The 26,059-nt window shown below is 35.4% G+C and overlaps 1 pseudogene; it reads left to right on the top strand.

Moving 5' to 3' along the window:
* Window positions 1–340: 340 nt before the first annotated feature.
* Window positions 341–3,474, top strand: LOC131163296 (uridine 5'-monophosphate synthase-like; annotated as a pseudogene).
* Window positions 3,475–26,059: the final 22,585 nt, after the last annotated feature.

Here is a 26,059-nt window from a genome sequence, read left to right as displayed (position 1 = left end):
TATTTTCGTCACTAGTAGCCCTTTATTAGTGACAGTTTTACAAACCGTCACTAATTGTCCTTCTATTTAAGAAAATAAATAAACAATTATTTAAAAGTAGTGCTACTCAAAACCTAAAATCCCTTCTCTGCCCGCCCCTCCCTCAAAATCGGAAATCCCAAAATTTCCTTCTCCCTCCTCCTTCTTGCCCCTCTCTTCTCCTCGCTCCTTACTCCTCACTCCTGCCCCTCCCTTCTCACTCCTCAAGTCATCACCCACAGTGGAAACACTTGCTTAATCACTTAGTGCCCTCTCTCTCCTCGATCTATTCATTGTGCCACTTGAACTGAACTTTGGGAGGATGTCGCCGGCACCGTCGTCGTCGCCATCACCAATGGAGTCTCTAATTTAGTAACTCCATGACATCACCGCTATGAAGTTCGGCAACTTTAAGCTCAAATCGGGCATTTCCTCCCCCATCTATATAGATCTCCATCTTATCGTCTCTTACCCTTCTTTACTCTCCCAAATCTCCCAAACCCTAATCACCTCCCTCCCCTCTTTAACCACCTTCGACCTCCTCTATAGCGTCCCCTACACCACCCTCCCCATCGCCACCTACGCTTCCATCGCCCAATCCGTGCCCATGGTTATGCGTTGCAAGGAAATCAAGTCCTACGGCACCGCCAAGGCAATCAAAGGCCACTTTCTCCCCAACCAGACCTACCTCATTATCAAAGACTTGGTCACTAGCGGCACCTCCGTCCTCGAGACCACGGGGCCGCTCAGAGACTACGGGCTGAGGGTCATTGACGTCATCGTTTTGATTGACAGGGAGCAGGGCACCAAGGAGAATCTCGCTGAGAATGGGATCACCTTGCATGCGATAATTAAGTTTATGGACATGCTCGTGATTCTGCGCAAAATGAGTAGCTTTCGGAGGATATGGAACGGACCATTAGGGCATTCTTGGAGGATGACAAGAGAGTGGCAACGCCGGCAATAACGGTGAACTCAAGAGTTAGGGCTGCGGTTTGTTCGTATGAAAAGAGAGAGAAAATGGTGAAGAATGGGACGGGGAAGAGGTTGTTCCAGATGATGGTGAAGAAGGAGAGTAACCTTTGTTTGGCTGCTGATGTTTCCACTGCAGCCAAACTGCTTGACATTGTAGAAAAGGTGAGAACAGTAGCCCTTTTACTCTCTTTTAATTTATGAACTATAGGTACTTTTTATTCAGGTAAGAGTAGTTTTGTTGTTTGAATAGAACGTTTGTTAATGTTATCCATGTTTAACTTCTTGATTGTCTCTTTGGAGACATTTGATGTTTTCATTATTGATCTAATAATAATGGAACCTATTTGAAATTGTTAGGCCTACAGCACAATTGATGGAGTAAAGATAGATGTTCTCATTAGTGGAAATTTTGCACAAAATAAAGTTGTAAGTTTTGAGTTACTGTATGTGCTTATTGTTTCACAGGGCATTCAAATTTTTTATTTCATTTGTCCTTGTTACGTTGTTCATTTTGTTGGTGGAAAATTGTTTATTTGTGTGTATGTATTTGAGGCACAACAAGTTCCAAAACATTATCCGTAAAAAATCTAATGAAAAATAATGCCCTTTCGAGGTGGTATGTATCCTGATTTGGACTTAAAATGAGTGATCTGTGGAAGCAAATAATTTAGGGCCAATTACTTCTCAACAGGATTTTGAGAGTATAGGCCTTATTGTTTTAATTGATGTTCTTATTCTATGATAACATTTGTCATTCCATTCAAAATAGGCCAAGCCAAATGAGGTTTCAGTCATGTATTTCTTGGATTCAAAGCAAAGTGACAAATATTAAAACAACGTTGTCACATAGGTGATGATTACCACGTCCTATTTGATATTTTTTAAAGTCATTATTATTTGAGCTATTTATTCACAACCTGTCCATTACCGAAGTGACATAAAAAGGAGGCAGCTAAAGTCTGAAAATATTTTTTTTTCCCTTAAAAATTCAATAATTCACAAAAGGACACTAAAACGATAGTCTGGCATCCTAAAAAAATTTCAATATAATTTAGAGGAGAAGGCTTTTCAATCACTCTTCTACCCTTCCCAAGGTCCACCACTGCATAACAAGAATACCCAAAGCTAGGGCATTGAAGTAAAGGCAGATATCCTGACCTAAAACTTTTTGGAACTTGTGTGATAATGCCTGTGTTAACTCTATACTAATAGTATGAATATTTTTTTATTGACTATAAATGTTTGATTTGCTAGCATGCTGCATATCCTGTTCTAGATGCTTCCACATCATTCTTTGGAGTTTATGATGGACATGAAGGTAAGAATCGGGAGGTTCAGGTACTTTTATAGTGGGTGGATGGTTATTCTTTATCTAGTTTACCCAGAGTTTCTTTTCAAAATTAATTTGAAATTCGATAAGCCTACCCATGTAGACAAAATGAATTTTAGCCCTTCATCTAATAGGTTGTCTCTTATAGCTAAGGTGTGATTTAAATATTAATTTTATTTCTCTTGAATCTTGATGCCCTTCTTGCAGTCATTACATGCACTTGCCTTATTGTGGCTGCAATGGCCACAAGAAGGGCATCAAGATTCAAGAGAAATAAAATTAATATTTAAATCATACCTTAACTATAAGAGACAACCTATCAGATGAAAGGCTAAAATTTATTTTATCTACATAGGCAGGCTTATCGCGTTTCAAATCAATTTTGAAAAGAAATTCTGGGTAAACTAGATAAAGTGTCAATGATGCAATCACCACCATCCACGGCCTCGTCATCCTTCTCTGTCATCGATGACCTCATTGTCCTTCATCACCCTCCATGACCTCGTCATCTGCTCCATCACCATCAAGGTCGAGGATTCTAGAGTTGGGCCCTAGATTGCAGATTGAACCTTATTGTTTGAGAACTTCGCCCTAAAGGATGACACCGCAGCAAGCCATAGCCGCCCTTGCTGCCATGGTCTCTCACCGTCAAAGCTCACATCACCATCATGGTCGATCCATACTCGACACTAAAGTTTCACTGTCTTCTTCAATGAAAGAAGATTTTTGTTCAAAACAAATTTTAAATTAAAATATATTTTATTTATTTAAAATAAATGAAAATATATTTAGGTCGATCCAGGAAGCGCTATGGGTGTTGATGGAGTCCGACTGGGTGGTGGTGATCATGACGACCTCAGTGGCTGTGATTGTCAGCTTTGTGATGTTTTTGTGGCAGAGATCGGGGGAGCAAGGGAAGGAAATGAAGTCGGTGGTGGCGCTGAAGTCTATGGTGGCTGCGGCGAAGGAAGATGGGGCTGAAGTTGATTTGGGGAAGACAAAGGTTACTATCTTCTTTGGTTCTCAAAACATTCTTAACAAAGATTCATGCATGTGCTACTTTTTTTTCCCTGCAGGAACTTGGTTTTTCACTTGTTTTGAAGATAGAAAATAAAATAGTATCATACAGTGGCCATCACATTCTGGGCTGATGTGATAATTGTATTTATTAATTTTTGTATTAAGGAATCAAATATTTGTTTACTAGTTCAAGGGTTGAATATGGTTCACTTATTTATGTATTCTGAAAATCCTTTTTTGTTTCTTATTAGATCTATATTTTCTATGATGTCTTCTACATTTTTTGGGGAAACTAAATAGAGCATTATGATTCAGATTGAATCTGTAGTTAGATTTCTCCTTCGTTATTTTTTTCCATAGTGACGCTTTGCGAATTTTCTTTTCTATTCTCCTGTTTTGGGTTTGAAGTTTTGTATTCTGCTTTTGTGATTTAGGATTCTTGTTTGATTGCAACTAGAGATGGGTATGTATCTAAGCACTCCCAAAACTGAAAAGTTGTTTGATTAAGAAAGGATTTGTAAGTTTTCACAAGTTGTGGGAATCAGTATGTGTTAAACTTATTTGTGGCATCTTTTTTTCACACTTGGATAGTAACAAAGATCTTGGTGAATTCTTCTGTTTGAATAATAATTGTTTGGGTATGTAGTTGTAGTGTTGTGCTGCATATATATATTATTATGTTTATTTAATTCTATGACCTGGACATCCATGGATTGATATATCTTGTGAACTGCATGCTGGTAGTGGACTATAGGACTGCATGCTTGATTGGAACGCTACCTGCATGACTGATGCAATGATGTGTATTGCCTGCTGGTAGATACTTTTAGGTTGTTGCATGTCTTAATCTAAATAGCATATGTATGACGCAAAAATATTGTGAATTGCATAGTTTTGTGACTTGTAGGTTTGGGAAATGTTTTATTTATAGACGGCATGCTGCCGAAAATTTGTTGACTTTTTCCCAAATTAATCATAGCCATATACCATATGCTTATATGATTATAGTGTGCTGAATGTTAAAACATTTTTGAAAGAATGAGTGAACTTCAAATGAACTTTAAACTTCATCTCTAAATTTACTTTTGCATATGCTAAGTGAAAATTCTATCAATTATTGACTCATTTGCATTATTTGAGTATTACAGTTGTTTTAGAGTCCTATGGAAGCCATGTAAACCATAAACATCACATTCTATTTTTTCATAGAACTATATTCTAATATATATTGTTTAAGAGATGCATGAACACGTTACATTATTTAATGCTTATTATATGAAGCTTAATACTTATTATATGAAGCTCTTGTGCACTCGTAAAATTCATTTACTGGTTGGATTATTGTGAACTGTTTATTGTAAACACCTAGATTTGGAGCATATCTCTATGGAAAATGTCATATTTATAGGAGAAATGTTGCCAAAATTTTTCAAAAAGCATATACTAATTTTTTTTACTTTCTTAATTTGTAGGGTTTGCAACCGTCACAACATCAGCACGATGTCATGCACTACAGATGTAGCTTTTGACTTTTTTTGTTATTTGAACAGATGAAATTTTGTATTTGAATTTGAATTCGTATAATGTAATTGTATTTAAATTTGAATTTGTATAATATATTTGTATTTGAATTTGAATTTGAATTTGTATAATATATTTGTTTTTTATTTAAATTTGAATTTGAACTTGAATTAGAATTTTGAATAATTTATGAATTTTTTAGCAATTATGGTTTAATGTTACATATACGAAAATGTAATTAAAGATTTTTAGAGGAATTAATAATTGGAAAAAAATTAATTTAAAATTATTAGTTACAATTTTTTTTAAAGAGTTTTAGTGAAGGTTTCAAACCGTAACTAATACTATATTATTAGTGAAGGTTTTATAGTATTAGTGACGGTTTGAAAACCATCACTGATAGTTGCCTATGAGCAATAGTGATGATTTTCAAACCGTCACTAATAATATAACATTAGTGACGAATTTAAAACCGTCACTAATATTATGACTTTAGTGACGATTTTTGATCGAGCTGATGTAGCATTTATAGTGATGGACCTAGGTTTTTTAGCGACGAATAATTTGTCACTAATACTCTATTATTAGTGACGGTTTGAAAATTTTTTCACTAATAAGTATTAGCAACGGCAGATATAGCAACTAATTCAAAACCGTCGCTAATAACCTTATTTTTTGTAGTCCTAAGAGCTTTCATATCATCATTAGTATATTCCTCTTAAGTCTTAGAGACTCTAGTTTCTCCTTCAGTTTTCATAGGAACATAGTTTCCCATAGTGACAACTCTCCACACCTTTTAGTCAATATTCTGAAGGCAAATACGCATACTCTATTTCCAAAAGGTGTAATTGACACCACCAAAAACCGTAGGATGTGTGAAAGAAGGTCCCTTAGGGAAAGGGGTTAAAATGTTATAAGCCATTTAGATCTTTTGTAGAAAAATGTTTAAGTCTAAGTTAGTAGGCTCTGATACCAATTTCTAGCTTTACTATAATCCCAAGAGAGGGTGGGTGAATTGGGTATTAAATTTTTTTTTTCTTAGGTCAATTGACAAGCAGTTGTATTTCACAACCCTAGGGTCAATCTAGTGTAGATATAAAATAAATCAATATATATATACTCAAATTAAATTACACGAGTAAGCTAATTACGCATGCAAGGTAAAGTAGGTAAAAAGAGATAACATCAAATATGTTATTGAGATTTGGCAAACTGCCTATGTCCCTGCCTTGGCTCACAAGCACAAAGATTACACTAAGACTCACTTCATGGGTGGAGTGGCACCGTAACAAAAACAAGTCAAATTAACACAGGACCGATCTCAACCTTTTACAACTAATCCTTTTGGGCTGGATCAAAGCCCCCTCAGGCCATGCCTGGAATACAATAGAATCACAATACAAAATGTGTGCAAATTATATGCTTCTCAGTTAAGCATATTTGCACCAGTATAATCAACATATACGGATAATATAAGAACTATAAGCTTAGATGTATATGTGTGCAAACAACATTTAGAGTAATGTCTATATTCAATCACGCACAAGAATGTATCAACAAGGTAATCTTCAAAACTATATATAGATGAAAATCTCAATCACATTTTAGGGTTTCAAAGATTTCTACCAAAAGTATTCTAAATATCTCAAAAATATTTTCTCAATATTCAAGCACAAAGAGAAATTCAAAAATGAGCTTGTGAAAAGATTTTTTACAAACTAAAAAAATACAAGCTCAACGAGTCTTGCAATTAAGATGCAAAGACTCATTAGCTATAAGATTTTTCCAACACATAGATTTATTAAATAAAATCAGGGAAAAAATCTTTGCTCAACTCTCAATATGAAAATTAAACAACAACAATGCAATTAGAGTTTCTGGCAATGTATAATGACTCAAATAACTCTCAAAAGGTTTGGTTTAGCTAAGGAATGAGTGTATGAGAGAGTATAGGCTGTGTATTTTGCAAAAGGGTTCTCAAAAATAGAGAGAATGTTATACTAATCAGATTGTTAATTGCCTCCTAATCTGAGCAAATGAACTCATATATATAAAGAAGGCCTAAATTATAAATGTTGGGGATATATAGAGAATAATTAAATTTATTTTAAATGAGTTTAATAAAATTAACCCAGTCTAACCGCAGTTAACCACCTAAAAATTTAAGGCAACCCGAGAGTTTTGATCAACCGAGCCATAGGTTCGGTTGCCCGAACACTCACATACAGAAAAGGTCATTTTTGAAGTTCGGGTTCCTGAATGAGTGTTCGGTTTGCTAACCAAGGTGATTTTCCAATTTGTCCGAGGTTTGGTTGCTTGGTGTCAAATTCGGTCTGCGGAACTTGAACATTCAACCACTCGGGGGGCATTTTGAACGTGAAGTTCAGGCGACCGAGTTGTTGGAAAAAGTTAGGGCTTGATTTCGGTCGACCGTTGACACTCAGTCCATTTGAGTTTGATCACCCGAAGTCAGGTTAACTTTTTAACCATTCAACAGTTCAGTTGGCCATGGTGCTTTGAACACCAAGGTTCGGTCACCCGAAACCTCACTATTTAAGCCTTTTAAGTCCTATTTCAATTCACTTGTTTCCCCTGATAATTTATGCGATAATGGGGACTATCAAAGTGTAAGTGCAACGACCTAGGGTCTATCTAAGGTTTTTGAGCTTATTAGTTCCTACATGCATGATATGTATTAATTATTACAGACCTTTCCTACTTTACTATTACAGACCCAAATTAAACGTAATAAAAAATTACAACAAATGAATCTTCAAGGTCTTCTTTTGCTTCAAGGTAACATGTGTCATCATACGATCTTGCTAATATGAACCCGCACACAAACTTGATCGACATTAAATACCGGAGTATTTGTCAGAATCAAAATAGGGTAAGACCAATAAGGTCAACATATATATAGACATGGCACAAATTATGACCATTAGGGACATCAGGGGAATTATTAAATTTTTTTTAAATGTGTTTAATAAAATTAACCATGTTTTACCCCCAATTAACTGTGGTAAAAATTAGGCCAACCCGAGAGTTTCAGCCGACCGAGCCATACGTTCAGCCGCCTGAACAAATGCATGAAAAAAATTGAATTTTTCATGTTCAGGTGCCTTAAGACAAATTTGGGTGGGTGAACTAAGCGATTTTCAAAATGTCCAAGGTTTGGTCGCCAAAACTTAAGTTCGATCTTCCGAACTTGCACTTTCGATCACTCGAGGTCAAAATGACCAGGGTGTTTGGTCATATGAGTCATTGGAAAAGTCAGAATGAAAGATTTTATCGACTAAGAACATTACGTTCATTTCGGTTTGATCACCCGAAGTCAAGTCAATGTTTTGACTCTTCAAACGTTTGGTTGACCAAAGCATTTTTCAATGCCAAGGTTTGGTGACCCAAAGCCTTATCATTTTAAGGACCTAAGTCTTGTTTTTACCTCAGATTGCATATATGAAAGTGGAGACTTATTCTAGGTGCCTGTGCTAGGTTCTAGGGTCTTTCTAAGGTCTTTAAACTTATAAGTTCCTACATGCATGATATGCATCAATTATTACAGACCGTTTCTAATTAAATATTTTAAACCCGAAATGAAATTAATATAAATTACAACAAATAAATATGATGGGTCTTCATTTTCTTTAAGTCACCACATGTCGTCATATGATCTTGCCAATACATGCAACACTGATCCTGCACACTAAACTTGACAAACATTAAATACCAAAGTATTTGTCATAATCAAAATGGGATATGACCCATAGGGTTAACAATATCCCCCTTTTTATGATGACAAATACCATATGCAAAAGTGGTTACAGTCAAGAAAGGCTCCCTCTAAAAGTATGCATAAAAAAATTTCAAACATATAATGCTCAGTTTTGCCCTACTTCTCCCTCTTTTGGCAATAGGAAAAAGGGCCAAGATAAGATTGAAGCATATAGGCAAGGCATAAGTAATAATCATTTAAATAAAATATATGATTTAGGATGATTTTTAGAAAATTCGGCAGCTTGCCATTTGAAAATAATGCATTTCCCAAAAAATATTTGTACAAAAATGACCTTTTGAGTTCAATTTTTCAATTATTTACAATGACTAACTCAAACAGTCCAGTATGATCAATCCATAAACATAAGTATAATCTTTTTGCATTCCAAAAGATATAAGAATCATGTTGTACAAACCATAAGCAAATTCACAAAGGATAGAGCAAAGATAGATTAAAAAAAATCCAAAGCCATATATTTTTAAGTGAGTTAGCTCCCCCTAAGTTCATGCACACTATCATATCTCTAAGTGGCATCTCTACTATGCATTATACCTATCTCTACTATGCATTATACCTAACTCTCATCTAATTTGTATAAACTTATCTTCCAGAAGAGGTTTGGTGAAAATATCAGCCTACTGCTCATTTATGCATACAAACTCAAGAGCCGCATCTCCTTTCCACATATGATCACGAATGAAAAGGGGTCTAATCTCAATATGTTTGGTTCGTGAATGTGAGACTGAATTTTAAGATATATTAATTGTACTAGTATTATCACATTTAATTGGAACGGTATCATAGTGCAATCCAAAATCCATGAGTTGTTGCTTCATTTAAAGCGTTTGAGAACAACAACTTCTAGTCGCAATATATTTAGCTTCGGCTGTGGATAAGGCAACTGAATTCTGTTTCTTAGAGAACCAAGACACTAGAGATTGTCCTAAATAATGACAAGTACCGCTAGTAATCTTCCTATCCACTTTACTACCGGCAAAGTCAACATCTGTGTAACTAACAATCTCAAATGATGTGTACTTAGGGTACCACAAACCTAAGTCGACAGTCCCAATGAGGTACCTAAGTATTCTTTTAACTGTGAACAAATGAGACACCTTAGGAGCAGCCTAAAACCTAGCACACATACACACACACTAAACATGATACCATGTCGACTAGCTGTAAAGTATAGGAGACTACCAATCATGCCACAATAAAGTTTCACATCAACAGGGATGCCTTGCTCATCTTTATCAATTTTAGTGGAAGAGCTCATAGGAGTTCCCAAAATTTTTCCATCTTCCATATTAAATTTCTTGAGTAAGTCCCTAATGTATTTAGATTGGCATATAAAGGTTCCATATTCAGCTTGTTTAATTTGAAGTCCTAGGAAGAGACTCAATTCACCTATCATGCTTATTCCAAATTCACTTTGCATGCATTTGGCAAACTCATTACATAGTTCATCATTAGTTGCTCCAAAAATAATATCATCAACATATATTTGAACAAGGAGCATAAGATCATTTTTAGATTTGCTGAAAAGTGTAGTGTCACTTTTTTCTGGGATAAAACCATTTTCTAAGGGAAAACCACTAAGCCTCTCATACCAAACGCTAGGAGCTTGTTTCAAACCATACAAGGCTTTTGACAACCAATAGACAAGATTAGGATATTTATGATTTTTAGTGATTGTTCTACATATACTTCTTCATTTATATAGCCATTTAAGAAGGCACTTTTAACATCCATTTGGTATAGTTTAAAGTTTTTAAAAGTGACATAAGCAAGCAACATACGAATGACTTCCATTCTAGCTACGGGAGCATAGGTTTCCTCAAAATCTATGCCTTCTTTCGGATTATATCCCTAGGCAACTAGTCTAACATTGTTTCTAGTTACCACCCCATTTTCAGCCTTTTTTATTTCTATAAACCCATTTAGTTCTAAGAATAGTATGATTATCGGGCCTAGGAACTAGGGTCCAAACTTCGCTTTCTTCAAATTGGTTAAGCTCTTCATGCATAGACATTACCCAAGATTCATCCTCTATGACTTCCTTAATATTTATGGGCTCTTCCTAAGATAAGAATGCAAAATGGCTAAATAAATTTTGTAAGGAAGATAGGGTGGCTACACCACGTGAAGGTTCACCTATAATTTAATCTAAAAGGGTGGTTTCTAATGAATTTCCAATCCCTAGGAAGCTCTTGAACCTCACTTTCAACTTTATCATTTTCAATTGATTTATCATTTACTTCTGAATTGATGTCCACATTATTTTCAATAGATAGCTTATCTAATCCTTTTCTAATTTCAATATCATCTTCATCTTCTCTTTTGGAAAATGGATTAGATTCATCAAACACAACATGAATAGATTTAATAACAATTAATGTTCTCTTGCTAAATACTTTGTATGCTTTACTGTTAAGTGAATAACCTAGAAAAATACCTTCATCAGATTTAGAGTCAAATTTCCCTAGATGCTCATTGTCTCTAAGTACAAAGTATTTACAAATAAAGATATGAAAATAGGAGATGTTAGGTCTATGGTCATTTCAAAAATTCATATGGAATCTTGTTAAGTGAGGACATGATTAACACTCTATTCATGACATAACATGCAGTACTCATAGCTTCAGCCTAGAAATATTTCGGTAATTTGTGTTCCTTTAGCATTGTCTTACCCATTTCTTGTAAGGCATGGGTTCCTAGGAGCAGAGAAATTATGAGATATGCCTTCTAAGTCACAATAGTTCTCTATGCCATCATTTTTGAATTCAGTTCCCCTATCACTTCTGATATGTGTAATTTTATAGCCCTTTTCATTTTGAATTCTCTTACAAATTTTAGTAAATTGCTCATATGATTTATCTTTATGAGAGAGAGAAACAACACCTATGTGAATCTAGAAAAATCATCTACAATTACAAATACATACAATTTTCCTCCTAGACTCTGAACTTGATTAGGACCAAACAAGTCTAAGTGTAGCATTTCAAGTGGTTTAGTGGTGGATATGAATATCGTTTTCTTAAAACTTGATTAAGTTTGCTTACCCATTTAACATGCATCACAAATTTTATCTTTTATAAAATGTTTTTTTGGCAAGCCTTTAATTAAGTCCTTTTTCACAAGTTTTGACAAAAGATCCATTCTAGCATGTCGTAGACATCTATGCCACAACCAACTAGCTTCATTTATAGTGGAAAAACATGTAACTTGTTGAGAAGCTAGACTATCAAAACTAGTGGTGTACACATTTTCATGACGTTCAGTAGTAAAAAGTACTTTTTTATCATATTTACTCTCAACAATGTCATTTTCAAAAGATACTTTATACCCTTTATCACACAATTGGCTAATACTTAAGAAATTCTGCTTCAAGCCATCAACATGTAATACATTATCAATAACGAGGGAAGGTTCCTTAGCAACCTTACCTACTCCAATGATTTTCCCTTTTGCATTATCCCCGAATGTTACTAATCCTCCTTCCTTGGGAGTGATGGATGCGAACTTGGCCTTGTCACCAGTCATGTGCCGTGAGTAGCCGCTATCCAAGTACCACTTATCCTTGGATGAGGACGACCTCAAGCACACCTGCAAGTAAATTCTAGTAACTGATGCTGGTCTACAAATTTTGTTGGGTCCAACGAGGTTAGTTTCTAATTCATCTTTGACTCTCCACACGTTTTTAATTCTTACATGCTTATTTCTAAATGGGCAGTCAAACTGAATGTGCCCAATTTGTTTGCATTTTAAACATTTCATTCTCCACTGAGGGTCTTTAGGTGGAATATTATTGAATTTTAATTTTCTAAAATGTCCCAAATAAAGATCAGGTCATCTCATGTTTTCAATACCATTAAATTAGAGACCTTCTTTGCTAAGAGAGTTTCTTTGTGCCCCAAGAAGTTTTTCAAAATTACTTTGGCCCTCAATAAATTTATAAAAAAATTTCGAGCTATCCTCTAATATTCTCTTAAGCTTGACAATTTTCAAATCATTTTATTTTAGAGACAATGCATGAGAATGCTTTACCATTTCAAAAAGTTTTGACCAATTTTCACATTTCTTTTTCAAAACATCATTATCCTTGGTCATTTTGTTTAGCAATTTAAAAACACGAACATATTTACATTGCAATTCCTTATATGTAGGCATGCTATCAGAATCACAATCACCATTAGAATAATATAAAGATAAGGAACAAAAAGACAATACCTCATCATCCTGTCCCATCAAGCACAAGTTAGCAACCTTTGAATCTTTGTAGTCTAAATTTGAATCACTACTATTTTATTTATTCCATGAGGTGCCTGCTTTCATAGCTCTCTTCGTTTTCCTAGAATCCTTTTTCAACAACGGGCCATCAGGTTTGATATAACTGATCGTGTTACAATTGTAACATGTGGGAGCATTTGATTTCTCTTTTCTTTTGGTGGATTCTCCCTTCTCAGATATTGAATCTCTGAACTTTCTATATTGCCCACTGTTCTTTATAAAGAACCTGCTGAACTTCCTAAAAAGCATAGCCATGTCATCTCTAGATTTAGGTTTACTACACTCACTAGAAGTATTAGTAGAAGTTTTTAAATTAGTTACTTTCCTCATTCTATTATGCTCATTCATAGTAGTAGCATTTACATTAACAACTTTCATATCCTCATCAGTATATTCATCTTCATTATTAGGAATTCTATTTTCTCCTTTAGTTTTCATGGGAATATAGTTTCCCTTAGAGACAACTCTCTACACCTTTCAGTCAATATTCTGAAGATAAATACACATCCTTTGTTTCCAAAAGGTGTAATTGACACCATTGAAAACGGGAGAACGTGTGGAAGAGGGTCCCTCAGGGAAAGGGGTTACGGTGTTATGAGCCATTTAGATAGCTTGCAGAACAACGGTTAAGTCTAAGAACCTAGGCTCTAATACCAATTGTTGACTTTACTATAATCCCAAGAGGGGGTGAATTGGTATTTTAAAATTTTCTCCCTAGGTGAATTATCTAGCAAAAGTATTACACAACCCTAGGATCAATCTAGTGTAGATATAAAATAAATAAATATATTCAACTGAAATTAAATTACACAAGTAAACTAATTATGCATGCATAGTAAAGTAAGTAAAGAGAGATAACGCCAAATATGTTATCGAGGTTCGAAAAATGTGCCTACGTCCCTGGCTTGGCTCACAAGCACGAGGATTCCACCACGGCTCACTTAATGGGTGGAGTGGCACCTTTTACAACTAGGTTAAATTAAAGCAAAGCTGACCTCAACCTTTACAAACAATCCTTTCGGTCTGGATTAACGCCCTCTCAGACCATGTTTGGAACACAATCAAATCACAGTACAATTTGTATACAAAATATATGCTTCTCCAACAAGCAAATTTGTACCAATATCAATCAATGCACAACAAGCAAACGAGAACTATAAGCTCTATGCAATATGTGTGCTAAACACTCAATCTTATGTCAATATTCAATCAATTACTAGAGTGTATTGTCAAGCTTGTCTTTGAAACAATATATAGATGTATATCTCAATCAAAATTTAGGGTTTCAAAGATTTCCAACAATAGTAATCAAAATATCTCTAAAAATATTTTCTCAAGATTTTAGCACTAGAGATATTTGAAAAAATGAGTTTGTGAAAATAATATTCGCACAAAAAAAACGCAAGCTTAGGTGTCTTGCAATTCAAATGCCAAGACTCACAAGCTACGTGGTTTCCCACACAATGGATTTGTTAAATTAAACAGGGGCAAAAACCTTAGCTAAACTCTCAATAGAAAAACAATCAACAATCACTCTAATGAGAGTTTTAAGCAAATGGGAATAATGTTGAATCACCCAAGGATATACTCTCACAAGGCTTGATTCTGAAAAATAATAGTAGTATGTGAGGGTATAGGCTTTGTATTGGAAGAATGAGATTATAAAATTTCAGAGGATTTTTCACTTAATCAAAATGCTAATAATCTCTTAATCTGAGCAAATGAGCACATATATATTGACATGACACACATTATAACTATTGGGGACATCATGGGAATTATTAAATTCTTTTTAAACGTGTTTAATAAAATTAACCCTATTTTATCCCAATTCATAGCGATAAAAATTATGCCAACCCGAGAGTTTTGTCGGTCGAACAGACACATGAGAAAAAGTGAATTTTCCATGTTTGGGTGCTCGAGGATAGGTTTGGGTCGCAGAACTAGGCAATTTTCAAAATGATCAAGGTTCAGTCGCCCAAACTTAAGTTCTGTCTACCAAACTTGCACTTTCGGTCGCCTAAGGTCAAAATGACCATGGAGTTCGGGCACCCAAGTCGTTGGAAAAGTCATAATTAAAGATTCAGTTTACTAAGAACATTACGTTTATTTCGATTCGGGAGCCCGAAGTTAGGTCAACGTTATGACTTTTGGTAATTCAGTGTTTTCAACAACATCATTATTTGATTTTTCTTCATTCTCTTCTTCTTTTGTTTCTACAATTTCTAAGTCTTCTAATTTTTGAGTATTTTGAAGTTCATAAGCTTTTTTTGTTTTATTGAATGGTCTTTCTTCATCAAATGTTACATGTATTTATTCCAAGATTGTAAGAGTTCTTTTATTGTAAATCCTATAGGCTTTACTTTTTAATGAATATCCTAAGAATATCCCTTCATCAACTTTTGCATCAAATTTTCCTAAGTCATCTTTATCATTCAATACATAACAATTACATCCAAAAGCATGAAAATAAGAGATGTTAGGCTTTCTTCCTTTCCAAGGTTCTTATGGTGTTTTATTTAATTTTAATCTTATTGACACTCTATTGATTACATAGCACGTGGTATTCACTGCTTCAGTCCAAAAGTATTTGGGTAAATTGTGTTCATTTAACATTGTTCTAGCCATTTCTTGAAGAGTTCTACTTCTTCTTTCAACAACTCCATTTTGTTGTGGAGTTCTAGGTGCTGGGAAATTATGACTAATTTCATGATCATTACAAACTTTATCAACATCTTTCTTGTTTAATTCTCTTCCTTTATCACTTCTTATGTTTGATACATTATATCCCTTTTCATTTTGAAGTTTCTTACATAGATTTATTAACATATTACATGCTTCATCCTTGGAGGCTAAAAACAATACCCCAAGTAAACCTAGAATAGTCATCAACTATTACAAAGGCATATTGCTTACCTCCTAAGTTTTGAGTTCTAGTAGGACAAAAAAAATCCAAATATATAAGTTCTAAGGGTCTACAAGTTGATATATGTTTTTTCTTTCTAAAGCTTGTCTTGATTTATTTTCCTAGTTGGCAAGCATCACAAATTTTATCTTTAATGAACTTTGTATTAGGTAAACCTTTGACTAAATTCTTCTTGGATAGTTTTAACAAAATATCCATGCTTGCATGTCCTAGTCTTCTATGTCAAAACCAACTGGCTTCACTCATGACAGCCAAGCATATTACATCTTGAGAAATTAGACTTTCAAGGTTTATACAATACATATTGTTAATTCTATAGGCCGTGAATAGAATTTCATGATTTCTAGGATTTTGAACTATACACTTATCTTTCTTAAAGATTATGTCATGACCTTTGTCACTGAGTGACTTATACTTAAAAGATTATGCTTTAGTCCATCAACTAACAAAACATCATTGATAATAAGTGAGGATTCTTTACCAATTTTACCTATACCGATGATTTTACCTTTGGCATTGTCACCAAAGGTTACATATCATCCATCTTTTTGAACTAGGGACGTGAACTTTGTTCTATTTCTTGTCATATGTCTTGAACACCCGCTGTGCAAGTACCATTTTTCTTTTGATGGAATAGTCCTAGAGCATACCTACAAGGAAGGACTTATGGTGTTACTTTTGGAATCCAAACCTTCTTAATTCCTTTTAAATCATATCTAGTTTCAGTGTTTACTTTAAAAGATTATGCTTTAGTCCATCAACTAACAAAACATCGTTGATAGTAAGTGAGGATTTTTTACCAATTTTACCTATACCAATGATTTTACCTTTGGCATTGTCACCGAAGGTCACATATCCTCCATCTTTTTGAACTAGGGATGTGAACTTTGTTCTATTTCCTGTCATATGTCTTGAACACCTGCTATACAAGTACCACTTTTCTTTTGATGGAATAGTCATAGAGCATACCTACAAGGAAGGACTTATGGTGTTACTTTTGGAATCCAAACCTTCTTAATTCCTTTTAAATCATATCTAGTTTTAGTGTTTACTTTCCACTCACTCTTAACTTTGAGATATTTCTTCTTAGGTGGAAAATTAAACATTATTTGTCCCTTATTCCTACACAAGTAACAAGTAGTATGTTCATGTATATTTGTAGAGGATGTACATGCATATAGTGTTTTTCTTCTTTTACAAAGTATCCCATGAATAAGTTCTTCTTTCTTTTTTTGTAATTCCATTGTAACCTATTCCTTATTTATCATTAGCCGTCATTTGTTGTCCAATCATCTTCTCAAAATTCTCTTTTCCTCAAGTGAAGTTGTAAATGATCTTTTCTTTATCTTCAATTTGACTTTTGAGATCATTTATCTCTAGATCTTTCTTGCTATCATTATTCACTTGTAATTCCACTAATTCTTCAGACATATTGTTAATTTTCTTCATTAAATCATCAATGTGAGAATCCTTTTCTTTTTTTAGCTAATTTAGAACTTTGTAGTTGATTTGTAAGATTCTCATTTTGATTTTTTAAGGCTATGTTTCTCTTAGATACTTTGATGAACCAAGTTAAATAGTTCAGTTTGAATTTCTTTGTAAAGGGCATACTTTCACATGAATTATTACTAGATTTTCCACTAGATTCTTCTGAAGAACTATAATAAGAATTTACCTCAGCATTGTGTTCCATAAAGCACATGTTGGTCATCTCTTGTTCGCTTGATTCATTCTCTGACTCACTTGAGCTCATATCGTCCCATGTAGCTTTCATTGCAATCTTCTTCTTCATTTTTTCTTTCTTGAGTTGTGGATAGTCAGACTTTATATGTCCAACCTTTTTACAATGATAACAAGTAGGAGGATCATTTTTATTCTTGCTTTCCTTTTTACTTGTTTCTCCTTTTTCAGTTTTTGCACCTCTGAATTTTCTATTGAACTTCTTGTTCCTTTTAAAGAATTTTCCAAGTCTTTTAGGGATAAATGCATGTTCTTCATCATCTAATTTTCTTGTATCATCTTCTTCACTTAAGCTTTCTCTACATGCTTTAAGAGTTATAGATTTCTTATTTTTGTTTTCAGTGTTCCTTTCTTTCATAACCATCTCATAAGTGAGAAGTGATCCTATGAGTTCATCTAGTGAGGTGGTCTTAAGGTTTCTACCTTCCATTATGGCAGTGGCTTTTGGTTCCCAAATAAGGGCAAATCTTATAATGATTTTACATATCATCTCATAGGTGGAATAAGTTTTCCCTAAAGTGTTTAAGGAGTTTATGGTATGTATAAACCTAGTATACATGTTTGTGATGGATTCGTCTAGATTCATCCTAAAAGTTTCGTATTCACTAGTCAGCATATCAATTCTAATGTCTTTAACATCAACGGTACCTTCATAGGTTACCTCAAGTTTATCCCATATTTCCTTTGCCATTTTGCAAGCCATGACCCTATTAAACTCATTTATATTAAGAGCACAATATAAGGCGTTTATAGCACTATAGTTGACTTGTAACATTTTATGGTCAATTTCGGTCATGTCTTTTTCTTCCTTAGGAACTTCTTTTCCATCTACTAATTTTGTAGGAATTAAGTCACCATTTTTTATAACCTTCCAAGCTTCCCAATCCATGGTTTGAAGATAAATTCTCATTCGTTGTTTCCAAAATGCATAATTAAGCCCACAGAAGATAGGTGGTCAGCTTAATGATTGACCCTTTCCAAAGGGAGCTACTCCTACGTGTGCCATTTAGATCTTTATATAACTTCTTTTTAAGATTTGTTATAACCTAGTTTTGATACAAATTGAAAGTTAAGATGTAGTCCCAATAGGGGGTGAATTAGGTAATTAAAATTTTCTTTTAATTCTTTTTACAAATCCACAACCTTTCTTTGATTTAGTGATTACTCAAGATTGATCTATTTACTTATACTTAGTTAGCTTAATCACAACTTAGATATCAACGCAATCCACTTACTCACAGCAATATCACACAAACAAACAATAAACCATTCAACCACAATATTCTCAATCAAGATATGAGATATAGTACTTTTGCAATTTTCAGTTTTAGCAAGAACTCAAAATAGAGTTTCTTTGTAGCTCCGTGAGAATGAAAGCTGTTTGCTTTCTTTCAACTAAGATTTTCACAAGCGATCAACGTACTTTCTAAAGTCAAAATCCTTCTTAATCTCAGTTTTGTCTTTCTACACTTTGAATACAAACCACACAATTTAAATATGCAGAAAATAAAGAGAAAGGTTAAGAGTGAGACCAGGATTTTTACGAGGTTTGGCTTATCCCCATCCTACATCCTCGCCTTAGGCCAATACCACTTAAGGTTTCCACTATATCAATTCCCTTTCAAGTGGAGCAAACAGTTACAAGCCTCCTTAAGGGTAGAGCCCTCTCTCCAAGCAATTCCTCATGCTTGGTCCAACGATCCAAACAACCTTGAATCATCAAAATCCACAAGAAGAACAACAAATATGTGTGTTCAAAGATTGCTCTCAAATAAAGCTGGTTAGTACAATTTCAAACACTAATATACTTCAATCAAAATATAAAAAATAATAAAGTATGAAGCTCAAGAATTGTATCACTGATATTCTTATCTTGATAAGATTCAAGAACTCAGAACTTTTTCTTAGAGAAGAAGTCAGAATCTTAGAATATCTCAATATTTTTGCAGCAATTTAGTAAGCAAGTTAGCTTTGAGAGCAAGAGATTTTCGAGAGATGATTTTCAATTCTTGGGTTATTTGATTTCATAAACCATGTATTTATAAGTTTATAAAGAGCCTAATTCGTGCTTCCACAGATTACTTGGAGTGTCCCCTAAGTTTTTAGAAAGTTTGGGGTGCAAGTAATTTAAATTTGAAATCAAAAAATTTTAAAAATATGGCTATTGCCAAAGTTCAATCGCCTGAATTACAGGTTTAATCGCCTGAGCCTTCAGGGTTTTGTTATAATTTTTTGTTGAAAACAGGGTCAGGGGCCTGAGGTCAACTTCAATCGCCTGAGACTACACTGCCTCTTCAAAATTCTTTCAAAAAAATCTTCAGGTGCCTGTACTTAATCTTCAGTCGCAATAGAAAATTCTTCAGGTGGCTGAGCTTTCACTTATGTCACATGGACAGACAAAAAAAAAACTATTTTTTTGTTTAGTTTTCAAAACTCTTGACTTTCTTGCTTTCTTACATCTAACATATATTTTTCGGGGTTTTTTTGTTTCTAAATAAGGTCTCTTAGTCCATTTTATCCCCTAATGAGAATCATATCGTTCAAAATGATATTTAGAGTTGAAGTACTTACATGAAGCTTCCTAAAAGTTAAAAACTCTTTTGAATTTTTGAAGTCTTCATGAATCGTCTTTCTTTTTCCCTAAATGTGATCATTCTTTGAGTTGTATTTGCTTTAACTATCTTGAGTCTCCTTGAGCTTCCACTTGATCACTTTACATTATGTCTTGAAGTACTTGGTGATTTTTAATATTCCCTTTTTATCTCATTGAATTTGTTACTTTAGAGTTCTTGAAATATCATCACTTGAAGACCAACTGGTTAAACCATCCTTTATTTGTTACCATCAAAAAAAGATATGAAAGCCCTATTAGGCCAACAACATGGTTGAAATTGTCAATGTTGATATCCTGGGGAATATAGGCCTAATTTAGACTTTAAGCAAGGCCTCACAATGGATTTCTGGATTCAACAGAAGTGACAAGACTGATATGTGTGTCGGCATCTTTTTCAACTGATTGACAATGTTTTACTCACTATGCTTAATTATCTTTATGAATTCTTCAGCCTCTTTGTTCGAAATAAGGTATTTTATTGCTCTAACCTTCTCTCCTTCTTTCTATAGGTTTTGATTTTTCGATGATTCTGGAGCATACACCCTACCACTTCGGGTTACCCCTTTCACCCCTGCTATATTGTTGGCGCCTCTTTCGACGTGCTCTTCACATTCATACCTCTAGGGTACTGCTTGGTCACTTTTGTATGAAAGTGGTTCGGGAGTAGAGATCACTAAGCATGTCGACACTTCTAAGATATTAAGAGTCCTCTTTACGATGGGTACAAAGGGCCAGTGCATATATAGAAGTTGCTTCGACTTGTTCCCATAATAGTTAAGACCTCGCCGCCTTTTTGGATGCTACCAATCATTGCAAATTTACTATCCACCAATCTTCACAAGAAAGTTTGGAAAGTTACACAACATTGCACAGATATTTCTCCAATATTTCAGCATGCAAAGAATGTGCCATCTGGACAAATGGCTCCTTACTTTATCTGGCCCGCTGTGACGAGCTCATTGAATACCCAATCCAAAGACACCTAGTCAAACTCAGTTTTTGGGATCCCCTCATCCCCTCTACTTTCTCTTCTATCATCCTGACATTGTTCCCCCCGTGATCAGGTAGAAGGTTTCCCTAAATCCCCGATTGCTTGTCATCGAAGGCCAATCAACCTATGCCTAAAGGCCCAACACCGGTCGATAGTATGGCTGAGGGAATTAGCGTGGTATTCACATTGGGCCTCTGGGTCATACTAGTGCGGGGGACGATTAGTGATAGGAATCCCGGGAATAACATATATCATTCCTCTTTCCAACAATTGAGGAAACAACTCAGCATAGGTCGTGGGGATAGGATCCACCCTTCAAAAGTTTCTTCGGATGTTCTCTGCACATGTCTCTAATTTTTGACAAGCTGACATGTTTTGACGAGCTGGCATGGACCCAAGAGTCATAAACTAGTGCCTTACGCCTACTTGCATCACTTGGTTTACTGTGGGTTCAACCATAAAAGCTTTCATAGGCCATTGATTCCAGCCTCTTGGATACTAGTTCCTCTTATTGAAATGCCTATGGATCATCTGGGCTTCCTCTTCCTTCTTCCAATTGGTCCATTTTTTGCTTGGACCGGTTTCTACGGCACTACTTTTGTCCTTCCCGGGCTTGATTGTCATTTCAATTCTTTCCCTGATGGAAGCAACATCCATAAAGTCATGGGAAGTTTTGCTCCCAAGAGATGCCCAAAGTAGGGATCTTTCAATGTGTTCACGAAGAGGGATATAGCCTCCCTGTCTTCCATAGGAGGGCTTACCTCGATAGCTATGTCCCTCCATCTGTATGCGTACTCCCAGAATGTTTAAGTGGAGCTCTTCTTCTTTGCTTGCAGAGTCATACGTTCCAGCGCCATTTCAGTCACATGGAGATATTGGGTTGTGAAAGCATTAGCCAAATCTCTTTAAGTGCGAATCCAGGCTCTATCTTGCTAAATGTACCACCTAACGATCACGCCGATTAAACTATTTTGAAAGCAGTGCATCATTAATTTCTTATTGTCGAAGTAAGCTACCATCATTTGACAGTATAACCGTAGATGGGTTCGAAGACTCTGGGTTCCATCAAACTTTTTGAAGTTTGCGATCTTAAATTTTGGTGGCAAAACTATCTTCGACACTAGGCAGAGATCTGCAGGATCAAAGGAGCCAAATGCATTAGTTCCGTAAATGGCTCTCAAGCGCTCATCCAGCACATCACAGCGATGCTTGATTTTGGATTTATTCACTCTCGCATCTGTCATCATCATCAGAGGTGCTCCCACTACTGGAAATCCCAATACTAGCGCGATAGGAACGATTGAGGGAATGCTTGGAAGTGGCCCTTCTGCAATAACAGGTAGCAGTGCTGATGTTTGCCCTTGAACCGGGGTGAAACCTGGAGCATGGGTAGGATCTATGTCTACCTCATCATCCTGTACATGTATAGCCTTTTCCCTTATTCATTAGCAACTCCAAAATTTTGTTCATCTTATTATTATATAATTCTTCTTGCCTCTGTTCAATGTTCAGGACCCTGCTTTCCATTTGTTCCTCCATAATCCTTGCCTTTCTTCTAGTGTTGTAGGGATGAGTGGGCGCCTCAATTTTAGCACACCGGTTTTACTCTTCACTTATTTTGCATAAAATCTCTTCTTCAGAATAATGATATATGAGTATGATATGCAATGGATGCTTATGCAAGGATGCAATTAATGTGCGGAAATATACAAACAAAAACACAACCATGTAAGTAGCCTACTGTACTTTGAACAAGGTTCATGGAAGAGAACACTATCATTTCATTACGAGCTTTACTTCTTTCATACAAAATTTTAGAAATACAAAGAGCCTTTACTAATTCAAGTAGGTCTTGGATTTGGATTCCCAAGTTTGCCTTTAGCTGCGCGTCTCGTGCTTCTTTGAGTTGATTTTGGCCTTTGATGCGCCGCTTTGGCTATTTGTCATTGCAGAGCTTGAAACTTGGCCTCCCAGTAGCTAGCTTTCATCATACATGCTTCAATCTTTTCCAATTCCCGGTTGAATGTATCCCTTTGTTTACCCATTGGCTCTCCAACTCCTGTATGTAAAGGGATTTTTCTTCACTTTCATCATTGGCCATTTTTAGTATCTGGGTTTTATGGTCATGTGTTGATTGAAGTGCTCTCCATTCTTTCCTCAGAGCCACTATTTCCTCCTCTGATTGCACACGCTGAATTTTTTGCTACTTTATTTCTCTTTGATAAAAAAACAACTATCTCCTCCTCTTTTTGCTTTGTTTGTTGGTCTTCCTTCACTGCTTTCACGATTTCTTCCTCCACTGGGCATGGCTCTTCTTGCAACTCAAGTGCACATCATTTTCTTGATTATTCGATACGCACAACAAGGTCTTTTGAGATTTCCTTAAGTTGGGGGTTTACTCGATTAACCACCATGCCTCGCAGTTCCCTTGAATCATGATAGCTCTGACACCAGTTTTTACTAGGTGCACATGTTTCCAGGCCACCATGAATTTTCTAATCCAACTTTGGGCATCTCTTACTTCATATGCAAAGTCTGATTATGCTAATCTTTGAATCATAGGAACAAACTGAGATGCTCCTATTTGCATTCTGACCATCAAGGGCGCATATATTATTCCTCCCCATGGGCCTAGCAATGGCACCCATGGGAGGTTCCCACGTCGATATATCATATTGGAACAATCCATCTAAGGTGCTTGCCAGACTATTCTCGAGTCAACCAGACTATGTACCTTTGCATTCCCATCAGGTTTGTCAAACTGCTCCTTCCATTGGGTTTCCTAAGATTTCGCCAAATGGATCCGAATTGCCAAGAAAACGCTACAAAAGCCTCCTTGGTTGGATAATAGGTGGCTCACTATCCAGACATACAACAGTGGTATGCAACATTTTAAATGTTCTTACCTCTTTGTCATACAGAAGTTGAGGGATCAAAAGGCTTCTACCAGGATCCCTTGTATTGGGTTAATCTCATTTCTTATTTGTGTGACGAATGAAATGGTAACCTGATGAATGATGCCTAGCTCCTTTGGGAATATGACTAATCCATAAATAGCCAGTGCCATTAGGAGCATCTGAACCTCCTCTCTTTCTTCTTTTTTCATTATTTCTTTCAACTACTTCCAAAGGATTTTTTATGATTTATGCACCTTCCTCTGAGAGTGTTTTCTGAATTTTGACCCCAATAGCATGATACAGTTTCTTCATGAAGGAGGCACTAGTGTTGTGTACATAAGTTTTGTAACGCATTTGTAGCTTAATCAGATACAGGAGTGAGGTGTACTCTTCGATGGTTGGTACCCAATCAATGTCATCCATTGTAAAGCATGGATGCCAGAACTCGACCAATGCTTTTATGGCCTAAATGTCCATCGATACATGCAACAGGAAATTGATATGTCCGTAAGACTAGGAAAATTTCAAACGGCATGTAGGAGGCCATTTTTTCCAAATGATTTTCAGGTCATCTAATGAATTGGTTCTTGTGTTGATGTTGATCTAAGCCAGTAATTTGATGACAGATCCTCAATCAAGGCTGTCACCCCATTTGTTCTGTTGACTCTCAAAATACAACTGTACCATGGACTCAGTCTCTTAGTAAACTGTTTGTGCTCTCCATGAATGATTTAGATCTCTTTCGGAACTTTGATAAAGTAACTGGGATGCCTATGTGGATGCAATATGTTAGTAATAGTATCATATAGTTAAAATCAATCAAGTTCAAACAAAAATCCACACGAAGAAGGATGGAGCTTCCCAACCTAAGAAAGGTTTGTATATATATATGGTTCTCCGAGGCTCTATTCTAAGGATGGAATCTTATGGGTAGTCTTGTGTAGTTAGGTTCTAATCCATATTGATAAAAGGTTCCCAGATTGAACTTCAATCCTCCCCTATAGTCCCACACTGAGCGGAGTGGTTTGCGGGTCCCATCAAGCACTGCCACGAAGGGACTAACACTATTACAGTATTATGTAGTCCTAGCAGGGAAAGCTCAGGTATAGAGCATGAGCAAGTGTGTGAACTCAATTTCTATAATTTAGTCCCCTACCCCACATACATCCACATGTTTATTTAGAGCATTCCCATGTAATCTCATTCTTATTCAATCATTAATGGAAACAAAGTATTTACAATTAACCAAATGCTAGCAAAGAAAAAAAAGTATCCATGCTTATTTAAACAAAAAGTGGAACAAAATAATCACATGATTAATATGAAAACAAAATATTCACAGTTGATCATATGGAGACAGAGTATTCACACTTAATCATGCTTACCCAAAACACTATGGAAACAATCAATGTAATCAAATATTGACACTATATGCTAGAGTAATCAAAAGGCTTATGATATTTGAAAATGGGATAGTTCTAAATTAATTACTGGCTTGACTCTCAAGGTCTCCAGTGGAGTCACCAAGATGTCGCGACGTTCTTAAGGAGAACTGGACAAGGTGGTTTTAAAATATGCTCGTGGAAAACAAGGTGTGATGGAGTCACCACCAACCTTTTAGAGTGTGGTTAGAACACTAGATTACAACCCAGTTAAGGGTAGAATCGATCTGTCTTACCAGAGTTCAGTTACGGGAGGAAAAGGTATTACCACCCCCTACATGTCTGTTCTACAGACGATACCTACTTAATCGGAAATTTTATCCCACAAATTAAATTTAATAAGCCTTCAAAATTACGCCCTTTCAAAAATTGTGAATAATGCACAAAATATATACTATATAAATATTTCCTCATAACCGGGGCATACCATACTCATAAGAGTTCATGCCTCCCTTTTGAAATCATTGGCACGAAAATCGAGAAAATATTGTACAAAATAAACTCCCGACATTTTGAA

The sequence above is a fragment of the Malania oleifera genome, chromosome 1, assembly GCF_029873635.1.
Source record: "Malania oleifera isolate guangnan ecotype guangnan chromosome 1, ASM2987363v1, whole genome shotgun sequence".
Taxonomy (NCBI): Eukaryota; Viridiplantae; Streptophyta; class Magnoliopsida; order Santalales; family Ximeniaceae; genus Malania; species Malania oleifera.
The sequence above is the reverse complement of the archived record's forward strand: the minus strand, read 5'-3'. Positions and strand labels throughout refer to the sequence as shown.